This window comes from Pelophylax lessonae (genome assembly GCF_965119305.1).
Source record: "Pelophylax lessonae genome assembly, chromosome: 13".
In the NCBI taxonomy this organism is placed as follows: domain Eukaryota; kingdom Metazoa; phylum Chordata; class Amphibia; order Anura; family Ranidae; genus Pelophylax; species Pelophylax lessonae.
This window is the reverse complement of record NC_138780.1, coordinates 197,356,820-197,364,562: the sequence shown is the minus strand read 5'-3', so window position 1 is coordinate 197,364,562 and position 7,743 is coordinate 197,356,820. Positions and strand designations below refer to the sequence as shown.

Genomic DNA, 7,743 nt, shown 5'->3' with positions numbered 1-7,743 from the left:
AGATTGCTGAATTGATCGATCTTTCAATAGGGTCTTCTTAAAGTGTTGCTAAACCCACAACAGTCAAATCAGTCTGTATATGTAGTAAAGCATGCTTGTTATACTCATTGTGGAACCTAAGGGGATAAGCCACTGCATTGTGTATAAAGGCTGTTTGATCCTGTCTTCTCTGATCCTCCCCCTCTTCCACAGTCCCCAATCAATCTGCTGATAGTACAGAGCCTTTTGAGTCACTCTGCACATGCCCAGTTTGGTGTATATTGCTAGAGAGTTTTTTTTCTTCTTGGGAGAGTGCATGTGATCGGCACAGAGCCAATCAGCACTGTCCAGACAGAGGGTCAGGGGTCCTGAAGCCTCCTAGGACAGTCAGCAGAGAAGGAGAACTCCTCCTACAAGCTTTAACCAGACACTGATAGAAGTCACAAGACTGCTATATACTGCTGATGAGAAAAGGTATTTAGCAGTTTATATTTACTAAAATAATTTCATTTCCATGTTCTGTGTACTGTGGGAGACCAGATATAGTGACTGCAGGATCCCGAGGAGACCAGATATAGTGCATGCAGGCTCCTGGGGAGATCAGATATAGTGAATGCAGGCTCCTGGGGAGACCAGATATAGTGAATGTAGGCTCCTGGGAAGACCATATATAGTGAATGCAGAGTCCTGGGGAGACCAGATATAGTGAATGCAGGCTCCTGGGGAGACCAGATATAGTGAATGCAGGCTCCTGGGGAGACCAGATATAGTGAATGCAGGCTCCTGGGAAGACCAGGTATAGTGAATGCAGGCTCCTGGGGAGACCATATATAGTGACTGCAGGCTCCTGGGGAGATCAGATATAGTGAATGCAGGCTCCTGGGGAGATCAGATATAGTGAATGCAGGCTCCTGGGGAGACAAGATATAGAGCATGCAGGCTCCTGGGGAGATCAGATATAGTGAATGCAGGCTCCTGGGGAGACCAGATATAGTGAATACAGAGTCCAAAGGAGACCAGATATAGTGTGTGCAGGCTCCCGGGGAGACCAGAAATAGTGAATGCAGGCTCCTGGGGAGACCAGATATAGTGAATGCAGGCTCCTGGGGAGTCCAGATATAGTGAATGCAGAGTCCTGGGGAGACCAGATATAGTGAATGCAGGCTCCTGGGGAGACCAGATATAGTAAATGCAGGTTCCTGGGGAGATCAGATATAGTGAATAGAGAGTCCTGGGGAGACCAGATATAGTGAATGCAGGTTCCTGGGGAGACCAGATATAGTGAATGCAGGTTCCTGGGGAGACCAGATATAGTGAATGCACGCTCCCGGGGAGACCAGATATAGTGAATGCAGAGTCCTGGGGAGACCAGCTATAGTGAATGCAGAGTCCTGGGGAGACCAGATATAGTGAATGCAGGCTCTTGGGGAGATCAGATATAGTGAATGCAGGCTCCTGGGGAGACCAGATATAGTGACTGCAGGCTCCTGGGGAGACCAGATATAGTGAATGCAGGCTCCTGGGGAGACCAGATATAGTGAATGCAGGCTCCTGGGGAGACCAGATATAGTGAATGCAGGATCCTGGGGAGACCAGATATAGTGATTGCAGAGTCCTGGGGAGACCAGATATAGTGAATGCAGGCTCCTGGGGAGTCCAGATATAGTGAATGCAGAGTCCTGGGGAGACCAGATATAGTGAATGCAGGCTCCTGGGGAGACCAGCTATAGTAAATGCAGGTTCCTGGGGAGATCAGATATAGTGAATAGAGAGTCCTGGGGAGACCAGATATAGTGAATGCAGGCTCTTGGGGAGATCAGATATAGTGAATGCAGGCTCCTGGGGAGACCAGATATAGTGACTGCAGGCTCCTGGGGAGACCAGATATAGTGAATGCAGGATCCTGGAGAGACCAGATATAGTGAATGCAGGCTCCTGGGGAGACCAGCTATAGTGAATGCAGGATCCTGGGGAGACCAGATATAGTGATTGAAGAGTCCTGGGGAGACCAGATATAGTGAATGCAGAGTCCCGGGGAGACCAGATATAGTGAATGCAGGCTCCTGGGGAGACCAGATATAGTGAATGCAGGCTCCTGGGGAGACCAGATATAGTGATTGCAGAGTCCTGGGGAGACCAGATATAGTGAATGCAGGCTCCTGGGGAGTCCAGATATAGTGAATGCAGAGTCCTGGGGAGACCAGATATAGTGAATGCAGGCTCCTGGGGAGACCAGATATAGTAAATGCAGGTTCCTGGGGAGATCAGATATAGTGAATAGAGAGTCCTGGGGAGACCAGATATAGTGAATGCAGGCTCTTGGGGAGATCAGATATAGTGAATGCAGGCTCCTGGGGAGACCAGATATAGTGACTGCAGGCTCCTGGGGAGACAAGATATAGTGAATGCAGGCTCCTGGGGAGACCAGATATAGTGAATGCAGGATCCTGGGGAGACCAGATATAGTGAATGCAGAGTCCTGGGGAGACCAGATATAGTGAATGCAGGCTCCTGGGGAGACCAGATATAGTGAATGCAGGCTCCTGGGGAGACCAGATATAGTGAATGCAGAGTCCTGGGGAGACCAGATATAGTGAATGCAGGCTCCTGGGTTTAGTAACACGTTAACCTACCTCAACGCACCCTATTATTTAAATATGGCTGCCAATACCTGTTACAAAAGCATTGCAACGCATGCTGAACAGCATGAACAGGCTCTCCCTGGTCCGTTGGGGCACCAGGAAAACCAGAGTTGGAGATGAAAATGCAATGACAAAAGGCAGTATTTTTTACAATATTGCCCTATGAGTCCTCCCTTTTGTCATTGCATTTTCATCTCCAACTCTGGATACGATTGGTCACATCCACGGAATATACGAGCAGAGGGTGAGTGGAGTCAGTCCGATCTTTGGAAATTGGTGTTTAGCGATTCCAGTGAATATATTAAAGGCACAGTACAAGAATCTAGTCGGTGAGTGAGCACTGCCTAGGGAGTGGTACACAAGGTGTGGTGAAGGTGTATGCAGGGGCTGACTGGCAGCTTTTGGCCCAGGGGGCAAGTACAATCCAGAGGCCCATGGTGCAGTGATTCGGCCCCCCTCCTACTCTCCCTCATCCCGGCCTCCTTCTGACCTGCATTCCAGGCTGAAGCTCTGTTCCATTGAAGTTCTGTTCCAGGTACTCTCTACCCATTGCCCGTATCCAGGTTCCCAACCTGGCCAGAAGAGGGGTGGTTGGGGGGAGCTGGGACAGCCAGGTTGGGGCTGTCTGGGGAAGGAGAGTCTCCAGTGGGGCATGGAACCCGCTTCTGCTCAGGCACAGTTTACACCATCCATGCAGCGGGAGGGAGCCCTGCGCTCTGTCCTTGTCTTCATCCTGCACTCAGTAGGGTCAGCAGTGGGGACTTTTTACTTCTCTTCACCAGGAGCCATTTAAGTATGTCTGTGGCAGAAGCAGTGCAGCCTTTTTACAGGGCATCAGAGCGGCCCAGGGGGCAATTGCCCCCCTGCCCCCTTGCCCAGTCCTCCCCTGGGTGTATGTCCTGGATACTGAACACCGTGGTGAAAGGACAGAATATTCTGGTTACACCAAGAGACTGTGCACCTGTTGAAATATTGATTTTAAGACTGTGAATCCCAGTTGGGATCAAAAAGACTTTGATAAGCGCTGCTAATGTGATTTGCTTTTCAGGAGGATTAGATCCACTAATCTGAGTAGCTTAACACATATGTTGTATAGAATTTAAGTGCATTACATATACATGTGACACAAGGGAGATAGTTATACTGGAAAAGGGATGAGACATCAGGGGTCAAATGTACTCCAAGATAGGGTGAAGACTGCATAGACCAGTGGATGGGGAATTGTCTTTTCAGAGCTTTGCATTGTGGCAGTGGAACATTAACCACTTTAAGACCGGAAGGATTCGCCCCCTTCCTGACCAGGCCCTATTTTGTGATTCGGCACTGCGTTACTTTAACGGATAATTACGCGGTCATGCGACGCAGTACCCAAATGAAATTGACGTCCTTTTTTCTCCACAAATAGAGCTTTCTTTTGGTGGTATTTGATCACCTGTGCGATTTTTTAAATAAAAAATAGCGACAATTCTGAAAAGAAAAAATATATATATTTTTCACATTCTGCTATATAACATTCTCAAAAAAATAAATAAATTAAAAATCAAAATTTTTTAACATTTTAGGCCATTTTATTTTCTGCTACATATTTTTAGGAAAAAAAATCACAATAAGCTTATTTTGATTGGTTTGTGTCTACTAACTACGGGAAAGATTTATGTCATTTTATTGTTTTTTGTTTTTTTTTACTAGCAATGGCGGCGATCTGCGATTTTTGGCGGGACTGCGACATTGCGGTGGAGAGAACGGACCCCTAATTGACATTTTCAACACTTTTGGGGGGACCAGTGACATTACTACAGTAATCAGTGCTAAAAATATGCACTGTTACTGTAATAATGACACTGGCAGGGAAGGGGTTAACATTATGGGTGATCAAGGGGTTAAGTGTGAGTGATTCTAACTGTGGTGGGCGTGGCTTCTGAAATGACCATAGAGACATGTGATCCTATATATAGAAGGATCACCGGAGCTCTGTGATCATTCCAGAGAGAAGAACGGTCAGCTGTGTTTACAACAGCCGACCGTCCTTCTCTCTCAGCTGGGAGCGATCACGGGTGTCAGGTGGCAATCAGAGCCGGCTCCTGCCCACTGCATCGGCTTCCCCACTGATGGGCGGGGGCGGGAGCGCGCCGCCGACGCCTGCCTGCCGCAGTATAACTGTAAAGAGGTTAAAAGAAAAGTATGGGAATGTTTATATTTTTTTAGAATCATTTTTACCTAGATGGATGCAGCATTGCCCCCCCCCCCCCCCGGGTCTAAGGTTGAGAACCGAGCAATCAAACACCGCGGATCGCTTGGTTCTCAGAGCTCCGTGAGCAGAGAGCTGCTGACTGTCAGTCACCACTGTCTGCTCTGCCACCCCTTCTTCACTCGCTGGAGCGCTGGGCTGTGGAAGGGGTGGGAGCAGCTGGATCAGGCTCACAGCGGATCGCAGAGAGGCTAAGCCAGGTGTCAGTCCAGCCATGTAGGTGGATCCCAACCATATGGTTGCGTTCAGGGATGGGACAAGGGGTGGGCAGGGGGGCGTTGCCCTAGGTGCAATGGTTTACTGTAAGGATGGGGGCACTTTCCTTTTGTTACAAGGCTGACAGGAGTAGGCATTACTACTCCTGTCAGCTCAGCGCTGAGAGCAGCAAGGAGAGGAGGACATGGTGTGGGCTGTGTTCTACCCTCCTCCTTCCTGACAGTGCAGCACTCCTGTATTAGCAAGCAGGCGGTGGTGTTCACAGACACACTGGAGCTGCACTAGCTGGAAGGAGGAGGGGGAGAGAGAGCACAGCCCGCACCGCCAAATGGAGAAGTGTCCATAGAGAGATACGGGAGTGAAGAAGAGAGCCATCAACACAAGCATTTTCCCAGTGTTAAAGCTGAGCTGCAAAATCATTTTGACACGAGAGAGACTGCTGGGAGTAGGATCCCCAAAGCTTGCACATTATGAATGGGGGGGCGCAGTTTGGCTTCTTTGCCCTTGGAGCTGGATGACCTTGTCCCACCACTGGTCGCGACCGTCGTCAGCCAACAGTGGGCTTCAGTCAAAACGGGTCACAAGAGTGCAGAACGATGATCCACAAAAGCGCTTTGGACGTACTTCTCCTTTAGGAGGCATCAGTGAGGACTTAGAAAGGTTGACAGAAAGACCAGAAAGTGCAACGAAGACAGAACCAATTTTTTTTGGTGTGTGACTATGGTGCACTGCAGTGGAGGGTTAACGCCTGATGTTGCAGCAATGTATTGGGGTCAGGGCCAGCCCTATAATCGGTCCCGCTGGGTCCATTGGACCAAGGTGGCACTTTGAGAGGGGGCAGCAAATTGACAACCAAGAAGATTTTTTTTTTCCATCTGTATGGTGTGCACCGCCGGCACCAGATCAGATGTACAGCTTTCCTCCATGTGGCCTAGCAGGCGTGGCAGGTCTGTCCCCTCCATAAGATTGCAGCACTCCCTTCCTTATTTTTACACAAGATAGGAAGCATGGCAGGTCCAGGCAAAGGGCGGGACTTTTCAAGTTAAGAAGCAGGTGATTGGTTACTAGACAGCGGGGTGGTCCCAGCAATCAATCACCTGCCTTTCCCATGAAAAGTCCCGCCCTTTATCCAGAACTGCCATGCTTCCCATCTTGTGTGAATAGGGGAGGGGAGGGGAGGGGAAGGGGAGTGCTGCAATCTTATGTAAGGGACAGTCTGTAACATTCATGGGGGGTCTAAAGTGTGGGGGGGGGTGATCTGTGATGGAGAGGGGTTTGTTAAGGAGTGGGTCTGTTAAGGTGTGATGGGGGGAGTCAGTGATGGGATGGTCTGCAATGTGGGGAGTCTGTGATTGGGTGGGGAGGGGGATCTGTGATGGAAAGTGGTCTATTAAGGTGGGGGGGTCTGTTAAGGTGTGATGACTGGGGGCAGGGGGGATCTGTGATGGGATGGTCTGCAATGAGGGAAGTCTGTGATAGGGGAAGGGGGATCTATGATAGGTGGGGGTCTGGTAAGGTGTGATGAAGAGGTGGGGGGGGGGGGGTCTGTGATGGGATAGATCTGTGATGGGATGGTCTGCAATGAGGGGAGTCTGTGATTGAGGGGGGGGATCTGTGATGGAGAGGGGTCTTTTAAAGTGGGGGTCTGTGATTCTGTGATGGGATAGATCTGTAATGAGATGGTCTGTGATGAAGGGAGTCTGTAATTGGGTGGAGGGGGATCTGTGATGGAAAGGGGTCTATTAAGGTGGGGGTCTGTTAAGGTGTGATGATGGGGGGGGGTCTGTGATGGGATAGATCTGTGATGGGATGGTCTGCAATGAGGGGAGTCTGTGATGGGGGGAGGGGGATCTGTGATAGGGGGGGGATCTGGTAAGGTGTGATGAGGAGGCGGGGGGTCTGTGATGGGATAGATCTGTGATGGGGGGAGTCTGTGATTTAAGGGGGGGGATCTGTGATAGAGAGGGGTCTTTTAAGGTGGGGGTCTGTTAAGGTGTGATGGGGGTGGGGGGGGGGGTCTGTGATTCTGTGATGGGATAGATCTGTAATGAAATGGTCTGCAATGAGGGGAGTCTGTGATTGGGGGGAGGGAATATGTGATGGAGAGGGATCTTTTAAAGTGGGGGTCTGTTATAGTGTGATGAGGGGGGGGGAGTCTGTGATGGGATAGATCTGTGATGGGAGGGTCTGCAATGAGGGGGGTCTGTGATTGGGGGGGATCTGTGATGGGATAGATCTGTGATAGGAGGGTCTGCAATGAGGGGGGGTCTGTGATTGGGGGGGAACTGTCATGGGAGGGTCTGCAATGAGGGGGTCTGTGATTGGGGGGGATCTGTGATGGGATAGATCTGTGATAGGAGGGTCTGCAATGAGGGGGGGTCTGTGATTGGGGGGGAACTGTCATGGGAGGGTCTGCAATGAGGGGGGTCTGTGATTGGGGGGGATCTGTGATTGGGGGGGAACTGTCATGGGAGGGTCTGCAATGAGGGGGGTCTGTGATTGGGGGGGATCTGTGATGGGATAAATCTGTGATGGGAGGGTCTGCAATGAGGGGGGGTCTGTGATTGGGGGGATCAGTGATGGGAGGGTCTGCAATGAGGGGGGGGGTCTGTGATTGGGGGGATCAGTGATGGGAGGGTCTGCAATAAGGGGGGGTCT

The 7,743-nt window shown here is 50.3% G+C and overlaps 1 long non-coding RNA gene across 1 annotated transcript in view; it reads right to left on the bottom strand.

Moving 5' to 3' along the window:
- Positions 1-928: 928 nt before the first annotated feature.
- Positions 929-7,743, bottom strand: part of LOC309543399 — a 59,299-nt gene continuing 52,484 nt past the window's right edge. Inside the window, exons 2-3 of the long non-coding RNA XR_014224787.1 lie at positions 1,303-1,399; positions 929-1,015 (exon numbers count right to left, since the gene is read on the bottom strand). This is a non-coding gene — a long non-coding RNA (uncharacterized lncRNA). The remainder of the gene's footprint in view (positions 1,016-1,302; positions 1,400-7,743) is intronic.